Here is an 18401-nt window from a genome sequence, read left to right as displayed (position 1 = left end):
AAATGATGTGAAATTGGCACTTTAATCTTTGCAAAATACTGTATCAAATCTGCCTACATCACAGGAACTTAAAAATATAAAGAGGGCAGTGAATCGCATATTGAAATCAGAAGATATCAGGAATATCCAAACAGAGATCAAACAACTTACTCAGACAGTGGCCACTCTACCAACTAATCAACATATTAATGAACTGCATGCCCTGTTTGAGGATATCAGAAGACAGGTCCATGATCTTACTGCTCAAAATTCAAAATTGGCAGTTGTTGAAAATTTACAGCAAATTGTAGCCAATATCAAGCAACAGCCAGGGACCATGGAATCCAATCAAGCAAATGCTTTGTCTGTTTTTGCCACCCAGCTACAAGAAAATGTGCAACAATACAAGAAACTTGTTGTGGACATAAAAATCAAGCCAGGCCATGATGATGTTGTTAGAACTATCAATGAGCACCTTGAATCTGTAACAAGTAGATTGCTCACAGCAGAAAAAGAAATAACAGGCATAATAGAGAATCCTAAACATACAGTAATTCTTGAATTGTACAGCATTCCCAACAAAGAATATGATTCACCATTTACACCAGGTGGCAAAATATATATGCTGTCCCCTGCACAATTTTATTACCAGTTTTTTGTTGGGGGCACACTTAGACCAATCAAAATCAAATATTGGCTTCAACCACAGGCACACCACTACCCTACCTTATCAATAACAAATGCTGACAACAAACCAAAAATCACCAGTGTAGAGTTAGAGGATTTTACAGATCCCAATACATTAGAAACATCTTATGTTGAAGATGATGGCTCTCTGGAATTTAAAATACAAATAGGGGACAAATTATATTTAGAAAATCCTGTAGTATCAGCTGCTGAACACCCTATAGTTGCAATATTCTTGTTTACATATTATGTCTAGACAAATTATTGTTGATGAATTACACAGACAAGCCAGACATAATTTTAAGAGACTGCCAGTAGTCACAAAAGGCATAGATGATTTATGGCAGAGCGACTTGATTGAGATGGCAAGTGGACAGCTGAAAAACTTAGACAAAATCAACAAGGGCTACAAGTATCTACTCACTGTAATAGACACATTTTCAAAATTTGCCTGGGCTGTGCCACTCAAATCCAAGACTGGAAAATGTGTTACAGAAGCCTTCAGGACAATCATCAATCAGAGTGGAAGATCACCGCGTTATTTGCAAACAGATAATGGCAAAGAATTTTATAATTCTGTGTTCCAACAATTTATTAAAAGCCAGGCAATACAACATTACTCGAGTTACAGTGATCTCAAGGCCTCAATTGTAGAGAGATTCAACAGAACCCTAAAAAATCATATGTATAAACAATTTACCCTGCAAGGTAATTATAAATGGATTAATATTCTTCCAGAACTTCTACATAAATATAACAACTCGGTCCATTCCACAATCAACATGAAACCCTCTGAAATAACTTCATCTGATGACCAAAAATTGATCAGCACTGTTTATTATCCTAAATATCAGCCAACAACAAGAAAAGCCAAATACAGGGTGGGTGATCAAGTAAGAATCAGCAAATATAAGCACTTATTCAAAAGAGGCTTTACCAGAAACTGGAGCACTGAATTATTTACAGTGGTTCAAGTTAAACCTGGGACCCTTAACACATATATAATAAAAGACCATCGAGGAGAAATTCTCAAAGGCAGGTTCTACGAAGAAGAACTCACCAAAACTAAACAGCCTGACACATATCTCATAGAAAAAATCATCCGCAGAAAAGGCAACAAGTTATTTGTCAAATGGCTAAGACTTCCAGAACACAGCTGGATCGATGCAAACAAAATAATAATATGAATACCTGGGATGTTATAAAAAGGCTGCCAGAACCTGAACATCAGATTAAGAGAAATGGAAAATTGCTGCCTGATAATATTAGGTGTCTTATTGTTGGGCCATCGGCTTGTGGTAAAACTACACTAATGATTGATAATTTTTTATTGGCACCCAACTGGTTAGACTGGAAAAACAGGCACTTGTATGTCTTCTCTAAGAGCTTGGAACAATTAAAATATCAGCAGCTGATGAAGCTATATGATGAATCCAGATGTTAAGCCACTTCATGAATGTCTCGATAATTCTGTTGTTGTGTTTGATGACATTATACTGGATAATCAAAACAAGGTTAGAAATTTTTTTACACAGGGCCGGCACAAAAACATTGATTGCTTCTACCTGGCACAGACTTTTTCTAAAATACCGAAGCAGCTGATCCGAGACAACAGCAATTTTATATGTGTGTTTCATCAAGACCATACCAACCTCAAACACATACATGATGAATATGTAGGTGGGGACTTGAGCTACAATGATTTTTCCAAGATTTGCAGTGGATGCTGGAACCAGGACAGTTATGGGTTTGTCACAATTGATATGACAAGAACACCTAATACTGGTAAATATAGAAATAAAATCAACAATTTTCTAGACATTGAAACATATATAAATAACCATGAAAAGGCCAATAATTGATGATCTTAAATTAAAAGATTATCTTGTAAAAAGATTTAAGGGATGGAAATCAGAGAACCGAGGAATTTATGAAAAACACAAGCAAACAGAACAGCCTATTATTGATGCTATTAGTGAATTAGGTAAAAATATCAAAACTGTTACAGAGCAAAATCAAAATTTCATCACAGAGCTTGTACCTGTAGCTGCTAGGAACATATTAGATTATCCATTCACCCCACTTTCTAGTATTCATACACCTAGTCCTCTTGCTCCTAGAAGAATTGAAGCTACTCAGGATCCTATTGAATTGGGTCTTCTTGCTCAAAAATATTTAAGCACACCTAAAGACAACAAAGATGAGGTCTTTGGCTTATATGCTGACACAGAGCGTGATGGTAGCATCATACATAGAATTGGCAATTTCAGAGTAACATTTATGGGAGATGATATAATTGTATATTCAGAATCTCGTCTTGGAGAAAAAGGTGCTTTTGTTAAGTATCCTGGAACACCTGGATTGTGGGAACTGATGACTAGGAAGAGACCTGGCAGCTATACAGATCAAGATTATGAGTATTACAAAGAAATATTAATAGAATCAGATGCTCTATACCAGAACAATGATCCCACACAAAAAAGAGTCAAGTCTAGCAGTGGAGCAAAATACAACAATTTAATCAAGCCCATATGGTCACAGATCAAGACTGGCAGTGGAATCAAACAATACAACACCCTGCCTAAAGAATTTGTGTGGGTTGATGATGTCAGGAAACTTGTAGATAGGTTATTGGTGATAGCTGGGGAGGAAAATGCTGGCAACCACAATTTTTACAATGAAAAAGTTGGAATTATGGACATGATAAGCACCAAATTGTCTAATTTTATAGTAAATGACACTAAGGGCATTGGATATCTTATAAAAATTATTAATACTCTACCACCTAAATTTTGGAATATCTCTGAGGGTCGGGGGTTGGTTAATGACATTATAAACAAGCTGCCATTTGAACTACACATTCCAGGCTATCAGTATTGTGGTCCAGGCACAAAATTGGACCATAGATTAAACAGAGGTGATCCTGGTGTTAATCCCCTAGATGCTGCTTGTAGAGACCATGACATAGCATACAACACACATTCTGATCTTGACAAGAGACATGTTGCAGACAAGAAATTAGAAGAGGCTGCATTTGGTAGATTTGTAAGCAAAGATGCTTCTTTAAGTGAAAAAATAGCAGCATTGGGGACCACCATAGCTATGAACACCAAACAAAAATTGGGGTGGGGGTTGTGAATATGTATATAATAAACCTACAATGAAGGCCAAGGGTGTTATGTATCAAATACCTTATGCAGGTCTCAAATCTCTTAAAACTATTGATAGCCTTTTGACCAAAAAGCAGCGCAAGAAAAAAAATTCTTGTATTGCCAAGGGTCATGGTATGAAATTGTTGCTTAGTACCCCCCAATTAAAAAAATTACAACAATCTAGAAAAAAATCACATGTAGGGGGTTTCATATTTACTATCCCGGCCATCTTAGCTGCTCTCGGGGCTGTTGGGAGCTTGGCTGGGGGATCAGCTGCCATAGCAAAAACAGTAATAGATGCCAAGAAGAATAGGGCAGAATTAGATGAATTGAAGCGCCATAACCTGGCCATAGAGAAACAAGGCAAAGGTGTTAAGAGAGCCATGAATAAGTTTAAAAAAACAAGAGCCGCTTACAAACCAAGATATTGAAGCTTTAATCAAGCCACTGGGCATCAAACATTTTAGAGGTGTGTACATGTCTGATTCTTTACCAGAACAACCACTCAACAAAGAGTGTGGCATTGTTAATTTGGATAAGTACAAAAATCAGGGCACTCACTGGATCTGTTATCTTAAATATTTAAAAAATGAGGCATTTGTGTTTGATTCATTTGGAGGTGTTCCACCTGAAAATTTAGTAAAATATCTAAAATCAGCTAATCTTTATTACAATAATGCCCGTGTTCAAAACTTCAAAGATGTTAATTGTGGACATTTGTGTTTATCTGTTCTTAGATATATGTCTCAAATAAATAAACCATCAATTGGAAATTTTCAAAAAGCCTTGTGGTATTTAAAACATCATGGGGGTATTCCATCTCACCAGCCAAAATTCAATATTGAAACTCAAATTACATGATGATATAGTGTATCCCAAAACAATAGCTCTCAGAGCATTTTATGGCATGTACTTGATCCCTAATATTACACATCACAACAACAAAATTGCAGTTGGGGATCAAAAAATTGTCATCACTCCAGGGCAATATAATCTATCCACTTTAAATGCTCAATTACTCAGAGGTATAGTATTAACTCAAAATTCTGTCACTCACAGAGTAGAGATTGTATCTGCTACAGAAACAGTGGATCTGGGTACTATAGGAGAGCTGTTAGGATTTGAGAACAACACAAAATTTGAACCAGCCATCAAACACACTGCTATTAATATACCTAAATTCTTGGCCATAGAGACTCTCAATATTCACTGTAATGTGGCAGAGGGTATGATCACCAAATCAAATGGCATAGGCACTCACAAACAAACTGGTATCATTGCAACATTCAAACCTAATTCTGAATTTATGGAGCCAATCATCTACACTCCATCCCCAACATTATATTTTCCTGTGTGCCATAATAGAATAGATAATACTGAATTGATGGTCACTAATGAAAAAGAAGAATTAGTTGATTTTGCTGGAGCCACAACAACTGCTATCATAGAAATTAATATTTAAATAAAAATACATACAAGAAAAAATGGAAAATATTGAGAGTTATGAGCTACAATCATTCCCCCCCAAACAGGAGGACCTTTGCAAATTTAAATCAACCCAACACAGAGATTGAGGTTGATCTTGATGTAGGGGATGGCTTTATACACCCCCACAGAGCAGATCTATACATCAAATTTGATGTTGTAAAGCTCGATGGTACAGATTATCCTGCAAATTCAAATATAAGATTGGTGGACAATTTTGTGCCGCATCTGTTCTCTGAAATTGAGATCAGAAAACATGGTGTTGTTATAAACAGAGTGGATTATCCCGGCATTACCTCCACAGCTTTGGCCACACTAAAATTATCCAAAACCGAGGCTTCTTACTACAAAATAGGTGGATTTGAGGCTGGTGATAAGATATTATCTAAAAGCCACACAGTGCTGTTCCCTATGCGCCTGTTGCCAGGATTCTTCTCAGATTACAAAGATATTATGTGGAAGGGTGGTTTAAGAATTACATTTAGAAGAGCTGCCAATGATAATAATGCTTTGATGAGGTACAGTTCATTAAACTCTACCGGGGAAGCTCTGCCTAATACCCTACCTGATGAGGGCAAATGCATTATTCAGACTATGGAGCTAAGAATGCCAGTTGTTGAATATGAAGCCAGTTATGCTCTTAAATACAAAGCTGATATAATAAAAAATCCACAGATTCCTTTACAATTTTATACATATCAATGTGTACAGAAGCCTGCATCTGGTACCTATTATGAGTTTGATGCTACAAATTCATTCTCCAGTATACAATATGACATGCCGGATTTTGTGGTGGTATTGTTTCAGACTGGAAGACACAATAATCAAGAAAAAAGTTCAAGAAAATTTGATAACTGCAACATTAAGAACATATATCTTAAAAATGGCAGAAATGAGGTATTCCCTAGAGAAAATTATAATTTAGACATGTCCAAGGATGATTTTCTTAAATTATATGAAGCATTTAGAGCATACAAAAGGGTCACTACTGGCAATACCGACATGTATTACACACCAGATGAATTCAAAGCACAGAGACCCATGTTTGTAATCAACACTTCAAAAAGGAAACAAGTTGTGGTTAATGACAGGACAAATATTAAAATTATCTGTGAATTCCATGAGGCATTACCTGATGACACCATATGTAGTGTTATTCTCATAGGTGAAAAATCATATGTTTATGATGTAAGAAATGAGAGAGTCACAGAGCAATTCTAGAGGGCCGACTCAAACACAGAATCCCCTTGATTACAAAGCAATAATACCAACACTTTGCCATCAGGAAGGCCCAGACACTCTCCCAGGTTTGAAACCTGGGGGCCTTTTGATTATAGAACATATAGGCCATGGAATTATGTCTACAGCACTTCTGCCTATTGCAGGGAAGCTCAAATACAGCACATCTGCTTTTTGCAGGGAAGCTCAAATACAGCACATCTGCTTTTTGCAGGGAAGCTCAAACACAGAAATATGCAATAAATATTCTGTAAGTTACACACTCTGCCAGGTTTCAAACCTGGGGGCCTTTTGATTATAGAACATATAGGCCATGGAATTATGTCTACAGCACTTCTGCCTATTGCAGGGAAGCTCAAATACAGCACATCTGCTTTTTGCAGGGAAGCTCAAATAACACAGCACTTCTGCCTATTGCAGGGAAGCTCAAATACAATTCAAAATGGGATTTTGAAATGTGCAATAAATATTCAGAGTCTCTCTCAGGTACATATTAACACAACTGAATCCAATTCAGGCTTGCATGACAAACATGCAAGCGGCCAATATTCTCTTTACTAAGAATTTCCCATGGAGTTAATAACATGATGGATGGCATGCAAGAGATATAACCTACACTGTGTCCTTTCAGGGAAAATTGCATGTCAGCAGATATAATCTCCCAGGCGTGCATAATTAATTGCTTGCCGGGACATGGGACTGATCAAAGATTAGAAAAACATGCAAGCAATTAATTATGCACGCCTGCCCTTGTGCTATTGTATTGATCGGGAAGTTTTGCTTGCATGCCGGCATATAAGTATTTTTCGCTTAATTTCAAGTATAGCCAATACAATATCAAGGGGGCATATTTTTGACAAGCTTATAGACAACAAACTGAGAGATTCAGCCTTTGTACACATGGCGGAATCAATCTGAGGGGGGGGGCTTATTATTTCTACACTAGAATTCAAGATTCCTGGGATTTTGACAGAAAAACACACTGTAAACAATAAGATCATATGGGGACTTGGCATAGTTTTAAGTGTAGGCAAATCGGGCTGTTGAGGGTTCTTCTTTTCTACACTTGAATTCAAAATTCTTAAAATTCAGAGCATATCACACTTGCAGAATTGGGGTATAAGCCCCTCTTGCCTTTGTTTTAAGTATAGGCAAATCAGGTTGTTCAATCAAATAACCTCTTCTTTTCTACACTTATAAGTTGGGTTTATAATAGCACCAATCCTACTACTAAACTAGACTGGGGATTGAAGACAAGGCGACTCTCTCTCTCCCATGGCTGCCGATAGACCAGAGCCGTTTTCTTCCTGCACGTACTCCTCCACTCTTCCACCAATCAGCGCCCTTCAATGACGTCACTATTGGCGTACATTCACTGTTGTGATCGAGGGGTTATAACCTTCACCAACTACTCCATTGAAGGGTTGGAATTCCCGGTTATCTAACTCTGTTCATTTGTTTGCTTCTATCGCACACCTGGTAAGCTTTACAATGACTCAGTAGTCATTACCAACCCAGGTCAGGTGTGTGTGTTTGTGTTTCTATTTGTGATGGCTGATTTGACAATCACCGAGACGAACAGAGGCAAGCCGTATGCTCTGTTCAATGGATTTCAATATCGAGTTAAGAAGAAGACGGATGAGAAAACTACTTGGCTTTGTGTTAAAGAGAAGAAAGAGAAATGTAGAGGACAGTTAGTTACGAAAGGAAAAGAAATCATCAGCTCAACAGATCACAAGTGCAAACCGGACGCCGCCAAAACAGAAGTCCGAATTAAGCGAGTGGCAGCTAAGAAGCGAGGGAGAGAAGGTGACGAATCTATGTCTAAGCTCTACCAGGAAGAAATGGGTCCCTTGTTTAATCAAGGATTCGACCTCGTGGCGGAAGTTCCTGTGTACTCCAGCTTCAAACGCAGCAGGAACTATGTGAGGAGGCAGGCACAAAGAGATCGTCGGGACCCGAATTCCAGACAGAACATCGTTTTATCTGAAGAAGACCTGAAAATGGACGAAAGTTCAAGTTTCCTTTTGGTAGATGAAGGAGACGAGCAGAGAATCCTCGTTTTTTGTAGCTCCAAAGGCAGGGAAATACTGCAGAATCACAATCAGTTCTTCATGGACGGGACTTTGAAATCGTGTAGCAAGCAGTTCACCCAGCTCTATACAATCCAAGCAGACCTTGGCAGTACAGATAACGAGATTAACATCGCTCCAGTAGCATTCGCCTTCCTGTCCAACAAAAAAGAGAAACTTACGACCTACTTTTTGGGAAAATGAAGGAATGTTTACCGGGTTGGAATCCAGAGAGAATCATGGTTGACTTCGAAGATGCGTGCATTTCTTCCCTCATTTCAAACTTCCCGACTTGTACCATCAAGGGATGCTACTTTCACTTTAACCAGTGTCTGTGGCGCAAAGTTCAAGACGTTGGATTGGTACCGGACTACAAGAATGACAAAGAAGTAAGGCTTCATGTCCGCATGTACAGCGTTCTGGCAATGATCCCCCGCGAGGACGTTGAAGATGGGTGGCTCCAAATCCATAGTACGGCGCCAGCAGGAGAGAAACTGACAGCGTTTCTTGACTACTTTGTACAACAATGGCTGCAAAATCCAAATCTACCATTTGATGTGTGGCACTGTGGAGATGCAAAGCACCGCACGAACAATGCTGTCGAAGGGTGGAACAATAAGCTGCAGGAGAAAGTTCGACTTCATCCCAACTTCTACACCCTTCTGAAAACGCTGAAGCAGGAAGCAGACAACAGCGGATACAAATATGACAGGGCTAGCATCGGTTTGGAAGGAACGAAGAGGAAACGAACGTACATAAAACTGGATGAACAGATTAGCAAAATTTTACATACTTACAAAACAAGCACACCCAAGGACCTTACCAAGTGCCTGAGAAGTCTGGCGTACATCCAAAAAATGGAGTAAAAGATCGTCAACGGAGGTCACAAGAAATGGAAATACAAATGTAAATAAAAACTTTAATCAAATAAAATAAAAAGTACAACATATTAAATAAAAATTACAAATGTAAAATAAAAAAAAATATGACAAAGGACATCATCTCCAGCTTCTAAACACGCCAGAAAAGAGACTATTTTTACTGTACTTTTAAAAAAATAATTTCTCTTTCCTGATAATCCCAAGTGTGAGGGGGAGCTGCGTAAAGGTTGTTTTAATCAACATATTATCATATTGGTGAAGGTCGTGTGTGCTGGGCACATTTCTCCCACTTTTCATTGTGGTTACTCTTGGGAGGGCGCATATTTCCCACTTTTATTAAGAGAGCGCACTTTACCCGGGCGCATTTTTCCCGACACCATTGGTTTACATTTTGAATTACCTTCGAAAGCAGCAAATAAGCGAAGGTCGAGAATAGTGCTGTCACACGTGACATATAATTCACTTTGTATGTGGGATTACTGTTCGTGTGAATATCTTTTTTATTTTATTATTATTTTGCCGCTGTTAACATTTTTAAAAAGTAGTGAATGTTTTTTTAAAATGTTAACAGCATCAAGCACTTCTTATAAGGAGTGAGGTATTTGGAAAAATTGCAGGGTGGGAGAATTCCAGTTACTTCTTTCGAAGCATTCAGGTATTCAATATAATAGGAACATAGCATCCCCAAGGAGCATATGTTGTTGTTGATTTGGTGTTTTAAGTCCACTTCACTTTATGCACAGTAAGACTAATCGGGACTGGGCCTACAGTTTAAAGTGGGATCCGAACCACTATGTGCCTCCAACGGGTATCGAACCTGGGACCCCTTGATTACAAGGCAACGACGATACCACTGCGCCATCGGGGAGGCCCCCCAAGGGGCATAGATTTACAAGTTATGAACGGGTGTAGTAATGAGAGGGAGGCATTCCCCCATACAATACCACCCTACCCACCTTCTAAGTCAGGAAAAAGCAAATATTATTTTTCGTGAATTAAAGAACTTACTGAAAATATTCCAGAACACATCCACACATGATGCTTTGCTCACGTACTCAATTTAGTACTTAAAGTCACAGCACAGTGTCTGAATGTTAGCTTGTTGCAAGAAACTCAAGTGTTTCCGAGTATCACGAACTCCTAGAAGTTTACTTGCTGCAGAATCCCAGCGTTAAACTTGCAGCAAGAGGAACCAGAAGATGGAGAAGCAGAAGTGATGCCACAATATACATATTTGGTCATCTGCATTGCTGGACTGAAGATCACCAAAATCGAGAGGGAATACATGAACGTGTGTTCTGTCAACTGTTTACAACACTTTTTCTCATTGCCCATTAAGAATGAATTTAACAAAAAAGTGCAAAATGATGCCACAACGCTTCTGAACAAGTTCACAGCTTTCAAGACAATCATGGAAGTTGAGAGGAAATTTGAATAAATGGATCAAATAGAAGTTATAACTGAAGGAGAGAGGAAGTTTGCAAGTACAATATGCAACCTGCATACAGTGTTATTCGTAAGTACAATGTTTATTCCCTGCAGTGCAGGAAATAGTGATAATTTCGAAGCATTCTTCCTCATGCAGTGTGAACAAGGCATTTTAATTGCTAATGATAATGACAATATTTTCAACAAATTTTGTTGTGGAAGTTCTGAAATGAAAAAAAGTTTTCATTCCCTGTAAAATATCATTTTACTTCTGGTTCGTTTTAATAGAAAAAGCAAGATAAAAACAACTGTTAGTTGAAAGTACCTAATAATAGTGTAAATTATTTTAAGGTAAACGATGATTCCATAAAATAACAATTTATGTGATGATGCAAGTTACGAGTTTTTCACAGTCCTTTTATGCATCACGATATATACAGTGGATTCTTTTTAATTCGAACTCCAAGGAGATATGGAAAAAATGAACTATCCAAAATTTGAATTATTTCAAGAGGAACATCTGTTCGAAATACCGAATAATTAGAAATATACAAGTTCGAATTAATAAGACTTCACTGTATATTTATGATTTTATAATTTGGGGTTAAATTGAAGTACGTTTAAACTTTAGTGAAACAATTTGACGCTTTCTTTTGTCATCTGTGTTGGTATAATATTTTTCACAATTTATTGAATTTCTTACGCCTACTTTAGTATAGCCTACATTAACAATGTGTACATCAATTCAGCCTTTACAATAATGCTAGGCCATTACAATCAACGATTCTTGGGGGTGTCCTCTTAAAGAAAATTGCCACCGCCTTATTGGCAGTCCCAGTCCGCCCCTGTGCACTATGTAAAAGGAAATTGCATAAAAATTTAACTTAAATAAAACACGTATAATGTATGCAATGACAATAGAGTTTACACTTAAAGTATTGAAATTATAATAATAATAGTAGAAGATGGTAATATTATTTAAAAAGAAATATTAAACATTTATTATATTTTAACAATATTAGATTACAATGTGCACAACAATAACTACCTTCTCATTACACTCTGTATGCCTCTTTTACATAACATTTTTCAATATCACCTAGAGTTTATCACTTTCTGATGTGTTAACCGTCATCAATGAATATTTTGAGCAAAGTTGAAACTATTACATCTGTCAATAATTTTCCTGTGAACTTATTCAATAAGACAACATTAAACATTTCTCCGGTTTTCTAAAATAATCAGATTTCGTTCCCATTACGGGATTAAGACAGCTGGGCACATTTCTCTTCCGAAATGGTATTACGAAAACAGCTCTGGAGATTTTTCTTCTTAAACGGGATTACTAAGATAGGTGGGCAGATTCCTCTTCCGAAACGGGATTACCAAGACAGCTCTGGAGATTTCTCTTCTGAAACGGGATTACTAAGACAGCTCTGGAGATTTTTCTTCTCAAACGGGATTACCAAGACAACTCTGGAGATTTCTCTTCTCAAACGGGATTACTAAGACAGCTGGTCAAATTTCTCTTCTTGAACGGGATTACCAAGACAGCTCTGGAGATTCGTCTTCTCAAACGGGATTACCAAGACAGCTCTGGAGATTCGTCTTCTCAAACGGGATTACTAAGACAGCTGGTCAGATTCCTCTTCCGAAACGGGATTACCAAGACAGCTCTGGAGATTCATCTTCTCAAACGGGATTACCAAGACAGCTCTGGAGATTCGTCTTCTCAAACGAGATTACTAAGACAGCTGGTCAGATTCCTCTTCCGAAACGGGATTACCAAGACAGCTCTGGAGATTTCTCTTCTCAAACGGGATTACTAAGACAGCTCTGGAGATTTCTCTTCTCAAACGAGATTACTAAGACAGCTGGTCAGATGTCTCTTTTCAAAACGGGATTACCAAGACAGCTGGTCAGATTTCTCTTCTCAAACGGGTTTACGAACACAGCTCTGGAGATTTTTCTTCTCAAACGGGATTTCTAAGACAGCTGGACAGATGTTTCTTTCCAAACGGGATTACGAAGACAGCTCTGGAGATTTTTCTTCTCAAACGGGATTACTAAGACAGCTGGGCAGATGTCTCTTTTCAAAACGGGATTACGAAGACAGCTCTGAAGGTTTTTCTTCTGAAACGGGATTACCAAGACAGCTGGGCAGATTTCTAATCCGAAACGGGATTACCAAGACATCTCTTGAGATTTTTCTTCTTAAACGGGATTACAAAGACAGCTCTGAAGGTTTTTCTTCTGAAACGGGATTACCAAGACAGCTGGGCAGATTTCTCTTCTCAAACGGGATTACGAAGACAGCTCTGGAGATTTTTCTTCTCAAACAGGATTACCAAGACAGTTGGGCAGATGTATCTTTTCAAAACGGGATTACGAAGACAGCTCTGAAGGTTTTTCTTCTCAAACGGGATTACCAAGACTGCTAGTCAGATTTCTATTCCGAAACGGGATTACCAAGACATCTCTGGAGATTTCTCTTCTTAAACGGGATTACAAAGACAGCTGGGCAGATGTTTCGTCTCAAACGGGATTACGAAGACAGCTCTGAAGGTTTTTCTTCTGAAACGGGATTACCAAGACAGCTGGGCAGATTTCTCTTCTAAAACGGGATTACGAACACAGCTCTGGAGATTTCTCTTCTCAAACGGGATTACTAAGACAGCTCTGGAGATTTTTCTTCTCAAACGGGATTACCAAGACAGCTCTCTAGATTCGTCTTTTCAAACGGGATTACTAAGACAGCTGGTCAGATTCCTCTTCCGAAACGGGAATACCAAGACAGCTCTGGAGATTTCTCTTCTCAAACGGGATTACTAAGACAGCTGGTCAGATTTCTCTTCTCAAACGAGATTACTAAGACAGCTGGGCAGATGCCTCTTTTCAAAACGGGATTACGAAGACAGATCTGAAGGTTTTTCTTCTGAAACAGGATTACCAAGACAGCTGGTCAGATTTCTATTCCGAAACGGGATTACCAAGACATCTCTGGTGTTTTTCTTCTTAAACGGGATTACAAAGACAGCTGGGCAGATTACTATTCTCAAACGGGATTACGAAGACAGCTCTGAAGGTTTTTCTTCTGAAACGGGATTACCAAGACAACTGGGCAGATTTCTCTTCTCAAACGGGATTACGAACACAGCTCTGGAGATTTTTCTTCTGAAACGGGATTACCAAGACAGCTGGGCAGATGTATCTTTTCAAAACGGGATTACGAAGACAGCTCTGAAGGTTTTTCTTCTGAAACGGGATTACCAAGACAGCTGGTCAGATTTCTATTCCGAAACGTGATTACCAAGACATCTCTGGAGATTTCTCTTCCTAAACGGGATTACAAAGACAGCTGGGCAGATTACTCTTCTCAAACGGGATTACGAAGACAGCTCTGAAAGTTTTTCTTCTGAAACGGGATTACCAAGACAGCTGGGCAGATATCTCTTCTCAAACGGGATTACGAAGACAGCTCTGGAGATTTTTCTTCTCAAACGGGATTACTAAGACAGCTGGTCAGATTTCTCTTCTTGAACGGGATTACCAAGACAGCTCTGGAGATTCGTCTTCTCAAACGGGATTACCAAGACAGCTGGGCAGATGTATCTTTTCAAAACGGGATTACGAAGACAGCTCTGAAAGTTTTTCTTCTGAAACGGGATTACCAATGCAGCTGGTAAGATTTCTATTCCGAAACGGGATTACCAAGACATCTCTGGAGATTTCTCTTCTTAAACGGGATTACAAAGACAGCTGGGCAGATTTCTCTACTGAAACGGGATTACAAAGACAGCTGGTCAGATTTCTCTTCTCGAATGCTAGTTCTAAGACAGCTGAGAAAATATCACTTCTGAAACGCTGTTACTATGTCAGCTGGGCAGATATCTCTTCTCAAACGCAGATACTAAGAGAGCTGGGCTCATTTCTCCTCACAAACGGAATTACTGATACAGTTGTGAAGGTTTCTCTCGTTTAAGGTTATTTTATGGTAGATGTAGAGATGTCTCTTGGCTGTATTGCAAATGCGATTATTAGGGTAGTAATCCATGGTCTCTTCTCACCTTGTATAAACCTGTTAGAAATGGAAAGTTACTAGAATCCGGAAATTAATTTTAACTGATATCTGGTCTCTATCCGGGAAATGTCTGAAGGAAGTGAACGAGAATAAGTTATCTGGTGAAGTAAGACTTCAGAAGGCTCAACCAATGAACTCGTGAGAGGGGAAGTAAGTGTATGGAGTGGTAAACGTGGCTTCAGCTACAAGTCGTTTCTAGATTTCCGCACAGCTTATTCCCACTCACTCGCTTTCTGCCCTTCTCTACTGTTATGCGAGGTGTTGCTCCACAGATTCGCAAGAGACAGTGTGCAAAGGCCAACTGAAAATTATTTATTACATTTCTTAAATCAGCGAATAAAATTGATTAGTTTATATTGTAATAAAATATATTATTGTTTAGTCTCGCAAAGCACCAAATGTTTCCTTTATGCATAAATATTTTGTGAGCAATTAATAGGTAACAAATGATTCCATTGTTGAAATGAACAGGAATTACGTGTAATAAAGTTGGCAATTCATAGATAATCCCCTGTGTTTGTATCTTAATTTTTCTCGGCGTTATTAACAGTTACCATGTCATCGAGTGTTTACTATGTACACTACTGTTTCAAATCAATATAAACATTAATGTACTCTTGAGATAATTTAAGTCGCAATACGTGTATTTTTTGTGTTATATTGTGTATGGCTATTCCAATTTCATACTCAGTAATTTTCATCTGTTAATTCGTTTTGATTGGTACCTTCTTCTGATAAACGAATACGATAATCGAAGCATTTTGTGTCTAGTCAAGTTTATATTATTACCGTGTTTAATTTTACACGGAGTTCTGATTTGTACAATTGCTTTCTATTGTTGACATAATATTTTTAAGGTATCAACTACAGGAAAAGTGTAATTTGATTATGATGACAATTAATGTCTCTAGTGGGCAGACAGATTGAGCAAATTTAGAGTGTATTAAAATTTTTAGTTCTGACTGTCAACGGAACTGAAGTTCCTGCACTTTCTGAGGTGCTAATATATGATAGGGCATGATTGGCACAAGATGAAGCAACAGAAAATATCAATTTGTGTCTGGAGTTTTAAAATTACTTTAAAACAATGCCCATGATGACAACAAAAGCACTTTGATTATTTGCAGTAACAATATTAAGGATGATCGAAATATGTCTAAGTCTATTTGAAATTAATTTCTTGATATTAATTTTGTTGGTCGCTTTTTTGTCACTTTTTTCTAATCGCGACAAGGAGGTTGAGTGTTGACATTATGAAATTAATGAAGGGACACTCATCCCCAGACCGGGATTTGAGCCCGGGACCCCTGTTTCGTAGCTGTGCTAACCACTCCGCCGAGGAGCTCCGCTCCTGGGCAAAACCTGAATTGAATTTCTTTTTTGGGGGAGCTGGGGAATCTCGCATACAGTACAGTGCTGCAAGTACAGACTTGTACAAGAAAGTTCTGAGGGCCTCCCCGATGGCGGAGTGGCAGCCTCCTCGTCTTCTAACCAAGGGGTCCTGGGTTCGATACACGGTGGAGGCACATAGTGGTTCGGATCCCACTTTAAACTGTAGGTCCAGTCCCGATTAGCCTTACTGTGTATAAAGCGGACATAAAACACCAACTGAATCAATCAAAGCAATAAAACTGGAAGCTGTTAACGTTGCGGCGAAAGCTATGAGGTAAAAAATATTATTTATCGTGTATTCTTTCATTCACGAGACACTATTTTAGCTGATTCTCTGGCACTCCTAAACCCGAAAGTTTATTGCCACAGCAACATATGTTTTTCATCTTTCCCTATCATGGGCAATATCAACCACTTTTGACAATCCTAACCTATTTCCACCAGGTCCATTGTAATAAGATTATTCAATTTTCGTTTTGCTAATGCCACAGGTTTCTTGTCATCATGTTACCCAACAGGAACCATGCATTCTCTACCATAAATTCTACATGCCCTGTTAGCAGAGGTCTTGTTCATTGAATTATTCTAATAACATTAAGAGATGAATTATTATATTTTTACTATATTATTATTAGAATATGTAGTTCAGTATTAGCCTATGTAACTTTCAGCTCTCCCCTGCTGTCTTATCTCTTTTTAGTTCCAAATATCTTTCTTAAGATTTTACTTTCAAACCTTCTAAATTTCTGTTCCACTTCGAAAATCAACAAACATAATTACTCTCTTGCATAGTTTAAATTTGATATTAGACGAGATGATAAAATATTATGAACAGAAAAATAGCATGCAGTGCGTGAATTAAGTCTGCTTTTCGTGTCCTCTTTAATGTCGTTCTTATTTCTTAACATTATTCGTAAATATTTCAATTTTGAAACTGACTTAAAAAGGATGTTTTCTCTAATTAGGTTTTGATTATTACATATCCTTGTTTGATTTTTTTATTGATTGATTGATTTGTTGTTTTACTTCCACTTTGCACAGATCGGCTAATCGGGTCTGGACCAACAGTTTAAAGTTGATCCGAACCACCGGGTATCGAACCGGTACCTCTTGATTACAAGGCGACGACGTTACCACTACGCCATCGGGGAGGCCCACATATCCTTATTCTTGTACTGTAAGCATCTATTTAGTTTTCTCTATTATTGCAATCAAGTAACTCTCCAAGTGATCTCACGACCTTGGGTCAACACCGATATTTTTTAGCTCCCGCTTCAGATCGAACCCGACATCACTAGCACTAAAGGTGATAGCGTTAACGATCTTTCTACGCAAAAGCCTATATAATAAATAAAAAGAACTTTGAAAGCATCGCTGACATCCACAATTAATGTTTAAATCTGTTTAAAGCAATGTCAAATTTTTGAACCGTTAATGTAAAGTAATTTGTATAATATGAAATTAATAATTTCAATAAACATGTATAATTATGTTGTGCGGATCCACAGGACAGTCACAACATTCCCCTCCTCCGGGAAAATGAAAAGTACGAAACACTGAGGAGAAGTTTATGTTATGTTTATGAACATAAGGAAAATAAATTACAAATGCACAACCAACATTATCTGACATTCGACAACAATGTGCCCGGAACAAAATATCTGTGCTTAACTGTTAATAAAAAATCAGAACATAATACAACATTTAAGTGTACAAAAAAATGAACAGAAAGTTTTCATTCAGTATCTACTTTCATAAAGTTATTTCTCATGGTGACAAGAGTTGATGAGAGTTTTTTGTGAGTGTCTCTTCATCAATTTCATCACATCATCACTCTTCGCGATTGGGCAAAAGTGGCAGAAAGCGAAGTAAAATAAACCTAATCAATCAATTTTGAAGTAATATAAATGTTGTACTCACTCTATTCGAATAACACGACATCTGACATCACTATCGAACTAATATGTAAACATAATTGAGTTCCTAGAGCAACACGAAAGCTATG

This window comes from Lepisma saccharinum, chromosome 18 (genome assembly GCF_977018435.1).
Source record: "Lepisma saccharinum chromosome 18, izLepSacc3.1, whole genome shotgun sequence".
NCBI lineage: Eukaryota > Metazoa > Arthropoda > Insecta > Zygentoma > Lepismatidae > Lepisma > Lepisma saccharinum.
Note: the sequence above shows the minus strand (reverse complement) of the source record.